A 5,765-nucleotide genomic window follows, 5' to 3' on the forward strand; every position below is an offset into this window, starting at 1 on the left:
CCTCGGAAACCCTATACAGGGTCTCTATGGGTCGGAACCGACTCGATGGCACGTAACAACAACAACAGTGCCACTGATGTGTGGTAACTCTGTTATAGGAGTATTAGGAACCTAAGACAATGTGATCGATTGGTTGCAATGTGATCGATTGATTCTTCACACCTCCCTATACCCACATCTTTTGCATGTGGCTCCGAAGCACCCCCTTACTCTGATACGAGGTCAAAGCATGCACCTTGCTGTGGCTAATGAGGTGTTAGTAAACAAGAGGCACACAGAAGCTTGAAAAGGTGTTTGCACCTTTCCTCTCACTCCTCTGCAGTTACTATTGGAGCATCCTATAGGAAGATGGCGAGTCCTGGTGTGGTGTTCTGGGTTAATGTGCCAGACTGCAAAGTCATTTGAACTGCAAAATCAGTGCTTCAGGCTAACCAGTTGCTCCTCAGAAGCCCTATACAGTGTCGCTATGGGTTCCAACTCAACGGCACTTAACAACAACAACAACATAGGAAGATGGAATAGGTGCAGCGGAGCTGAGCCACTGCAGTCAAAACCATCCTACAACAGCTGACAGGACAGCCAGCTGAGCCCAAGCCAGGGGGAGCAAGCTCAGCTGTGACCAGAATAACTGCCCACCTGAGCCCAGCCTAAATTGGCTTCCTGCAGGCTCCGAGCTAATATCAATGCTTCTTGTTGTATTTCCACTGAGGCCTTGTAGTTGTTTGATATTCAGTTATGTCATGGTAATATATCATTGGTTCATATGACAAAAGAACACCTTTCTTTGGAATTGGCACCAATATGGATCTCTTCCAGTCAGTTGATTGGGCGGCTGTCTTCCAAATTTCTGGGCCTAGATGAATGAGTGCTTCTAATCGTGTCAAGGATTTCATTTTACTTGGATTCAGAATCAACACCCATGAAAGCAACAGTAAAGAACTCAAATGATGTATTGCAATGGGCAAATCTGTAGCAAAAGACCTCTTCAAAGTGTTAAAAAAAACCAACAGGATGATGTCACTTCTAGGACTAAGGTGGACCTGGTTTTTTTTCAATCTTCTCATATGCATATGAAGGAACCCTGATAGTATAGTGGATTATGAGCTGGGTTGCTAACCTTTAGGTCAGCAGTTCGAATCTACCAGTTACTCTGTGGGAGAAAGATGAAGCTTTCTGCTCCCGTAAAGATTTACAACCTCAGAAATCCTATAAGGGGCCTTTATGAGTCAAAACTAACTCTGTGGCACACAATCACCACCACCACCATATGCATGTGAAAGCTGGATAATTAATAACAAATACTAGAGAAAAATTGATGCCACTGAATTATGGTGTTGAAATATGAAGAATACTGGACTACCAGAAGAACAAACAAATCTGTGTTGGAAGAAATACAGTCCAAATGCTCCTTAGATGCAAGGATGGCAAGACTTTGCTTCACATATGTTGGACATGTCATCAGGAGGGACCAGTCCCTGGAGAAGGACATCATGCTTGGTCAAGTAGAGGGTCAGTGAAAAAAAGGCAGAACCGCAAGGAGATGGATTGACATAGTGGCTACAGCAGTGGGCTCAAATACAGGAACGATTGTGAGGCCGGCACGGGATTAGTCAGTTCTTTATTCTACATAGGGTCACTATGAGTCAGAACCAACTCCAAGGAACCTAACAACAACATGACAAAAGGTATGTCTGCGTAGGCACTGGGATGCATTCCTTAGGGGATCATATGATGAAGTTTTAAAACCGTTTAGGCAGCCCACTAAGTTGATCAGATATTAAAGACCTCCAATGTCATCAAGTTTCACCATCATTGCTTAAGAAATGGAGATTGTGAAATCCCCATTTTTCTCAGTGATTGTTTGCGGAACAGAATCTTTGAGCTGTGGCTTGTTGTGGTAGAAGTCTGACCACTTTTCCTAGAGTGCAGTCTTTTCTTTACTCCAGTTTCAACAAATGCCAAATAACGATAAAGATAAAGGCCATACAGGCTTCTAATGAATGGGTTTACCAGTGTGTGGTATGGAGCTGTGGTATCACAATAACTAAATGCTTGGTTGCTAACTGAAAGATTGGCAGCTCAAACCCACCCAGTGGCTCTGTAGAAGAGAAGACCTGGCTATCTGCTCCCATAGATCACAGGCTAGGAAACCCTGTGTGACAGTTCTACTCTATCATATAGAGTCACTGTGAGTTGGAATTGACTTGAGGGCACAAAACAACATTATGTGGTGAAAGCTGAAATATACATTTTGGACTAATAAAGGGCTGTCTTGAGAGCATCACCATGAGGAACAGTCTTCTTCAACCTCAGAGACTTGGCTTGCAGAATGGATTGTGTAGTTTCCGGTGGAGAGCAGCTATTGAGAGCAAGGTAGGAGGGGGCCAAGACTTACAAAGGAGGAGGAGTAGAAGGGGCAAATTGTACCAGGTTCTAGAGGCAGGGATTCCTAATCAAGGCTAGACATTAAGTCAGAATACTGAAGAGGGAGGCTTGGAGCATAGAATTTCCCCTTATACAAAAGGTATCTTCCTGACTTTATCATTCTTTCTACAGCTTTGGGGCAGACCTTGGAGAAAGTTACAAAAACTCTAAAACCCCCGGAAACCTGCTGCTGGCAAGTAAATTCACTCAGACCCATGTGTATACTCTTAGGCAGCGTCTCCACAGAAATCCTATATATAGGTGGCTTTGAGTTAAAACTGATTCAAAGGACTTAACAACAACAGTATCTTTATGGAAATAGATTTCCAAGATTTTCTTCTGCAGAACCATTGAGTGGGTTCAAACCACCAATCTTTAGGTTAGCAGCCAATAGCAAACCACTTGGCCACCAAACTACTTGGAAGAGTTAGTTGTTGATGAGGGCTATGGAATCAATTCTGACTCATAGTGATCCTGTATAGGGTTTCCTAGAAACGGCTGGTGTGTTAAAACTGCCAGCCTTGTGGTTGACAGTCTAATGCTTATCCTATAAAGGGGACCCTAAAAATAAGAGGTTCACACTGAATGAGAATAGTGAAAAAGAATAAGGAGCTTGAGATTCCATTTAGTTCCAGCTGGAAACAGAGGGGTCCTAGATCACAGGAACAGACATATTTACCAGGCAAGCTTTCCTGGCTGTGAGTTTTAAGAACAAAGCTCTATGCCAGTGGTTTCTCAGATTTGTAATTTTCCATATTAGTGAAAAATTAAAAAGAAGGTTCGTATGTGTGTAATCTGCATATGCCAGTGTTTGATTTTGCTAAATGACAGATTAATAGAAACAAAGACCCTGTGCTGTAGAGTATGAAATCTGAAGGCTTTTTGCCAATGAATGACGCCAGCCTTGTAGAGCTTAATTCCATTTTGTGCCTAGGTTTAAGTGTCAATTTTTTTCTTGAGTATCTCATGCACCTCTGACAGCTGAACTGCCAGAGTTAGAAACAGTTTACTTAAAAGTAGGTGTTGGGACCACTTCTGCCAGTCATCCCTCACAGGAACATTTCCTAGACATATCCCTTAATTGTCACCTGGTTGTGAAGTCATACCCTGAGAGCCTCAGATAGTAAACTTTCCTCCCTGCTTTCCATAGTTACGGCATGTGTATGTGACGCATGGCTGCTACCATCAGTCATGGTTGTGGGAAGAGATTACTGTATTCCCTGTGAGCTATATAAGGTCACCATGCAAACATGAGCCTTAGAAACTCACCATGGCATCTATGATACACCCACCCGGGTGATATATGTTTGTCTTTGTCTTGTGTTTACTCGTGTTTAAGACTTAAAAAGAGTCTGCATAATCTTTTTGAAGATGGGTTCTCTCCCCACCCCATAAAATCTACTATCTTCTATCATATCTTTTTCATAAAATGACTTTTTGATAAGAGCTTAATTTCAGTATAAAGAACAGTCTTCCCTCCAATCTAAGTTAGCAGTTTTACATCTATAGTGGTTACGAATCAGGCTGAGAACCGCAAAGTCAGCAGTTCGAAACTACCAGCCGCTCTGCGGGAGTAAGATGAGGCTTTCTATTCCCGTAAAGATTTACACCCTCGGAAACCCCGTACAGGGTTGCTATGGGTCGGAACCGACTTGACGGCACTTAACAAAAAACAAACAGACAAACAAAAAAATGTAATCTATTCTATCTGTAAGGAGCCCTGGTAACGTAGGGGGTTGTGTGTTGGGCTACTAACTGCAAGGCAGTAACTCTGAAGAAGAAAGATGTGGCTTTATACTCCCATAAAGATTTACTGTAAGGAGCTCTGGTAGCGTAGTGGTTATGAATCGGGCTGCGAACCACAAGGTCAGCTATTCAAAACAACCAGCTTCTCCATGGTAGAAAGATGAGGCTTTCTACTCCCGTAAAGATTTACAGCCTTGGAAACCTTGTTCAGGGCCACTATGGGTCGGAACCGACTCGACGGCACTTAACAACAACAACAAAGATTTACAATACAGAGTCCTATGAGTCAAACCACCACCACTCGTCTGTCAGTTTGTTGTACTGTGGTGGCTTGAGTGTTGTTATGATGCTGGGAGTTATGCCACCTGTATTTTAAACACCAACAAAGTCATCCAGGGTGGACAAGTTTCAGCTGAGCTTCCAGACAAAGACAGTCTAGGAAGAAAGCCAAGCGAACTACTTCTGACTGTTTACCCACTGAAAACCTTATGAATAGCACAGGTACACTGTCAGATACAGTGCAAGAAGATGAAAACATTATTTTAAAGCATCAGAATATTGTCAAATAGAGTGCTGGAAGATGAGCCCTTTTCAAGTTGGAAAGCCCTCAAAAACCTGCTGACCATGATGACGAATGGATTAAAGCTTTTGAGACCTTCATTTGATGATGGGCACAACTTAAAATCAAGAACACCAGCTGTAAACATCCATTAATAATCGGAAAATGGAATGTACAAATTATGAATCTAGGAAAATTAGAAGCTGTCAAAAATGAAATGGAATTCATAAACATCGAGATCCTAGGCATTAGTGAGCTTGAAATTGACTGGTATTGGCCATTTTGAATCTGACAATCTATGCTGGGAATGATAAATTTAAGAGGAATGTAGCACTATTCATCATCAAAAAGAACATTTCAAAATCTATGTTGGAGTACAACACGGTCTATGATAGACTACACCTACAAGAAAGACCAGTTAATACCACTATTATTCAAATTTGCACACCAATTACTAAAGCCAGTGATGATAAAATTAAAGAAGTCTATCAGCTTCTTCAGTCTGAAATTGATCAAACTCAAGATGTACTGATAATTATTGGTGATTGGAATGCAAAGGTTGGAAACAAAGACAAAGGATTGTTGTTGTTGTTAAGCACCATTGAGTCAGTTCAGACTCATAGCAACCTTATATAGGATTTCCGAGGAGTGACTGGTGAGTTTGAACTATCAACCTTATTGTTCAAACTGACCTTGAGGTTGAGCACTTATCCTATGACACCACACCAGGACTCCAAAGAATGTGTTAGAGTGGGATTGTTTATTGTTGTTGCTAAGTGCTGTCAAGTTGATTCTGATGCATAGTAATCATGTATAGGGTTTCCTAGGAGTGACTTGTGAACTTGAACCACCAAACTTGCGATTCAAAATGACTTTACTAGAAAACAAACAAGATGGCGGATCGGGTGGACGTATAGCAGAGAGCTCCGCCAACAACAACACAGAATACCGGAACAAGCAGGCTCAGGGGATGGTCCCAGAACTCTGAACCACATATAAAGGAATACTTAGAAGGTTGGAAGGCTCACAGCTGGGG

Source organism: Chrysochloris asiatica, unplaced genomic scaffold (genome assembly GCF_000296735.1).
Source record: "Chrysochloris asiatica unplaced genomic scaffold, ChrAsi1.0 scaffold00313, whole genome shotgun sequence".
Classification (NCBI taxonomy): Eukaryota; Metazoa; Chordata; class Mammalia; order Afrosoricida; family Chrysochloridae; genus Chrysochloris; species Chrysochloris asiatica.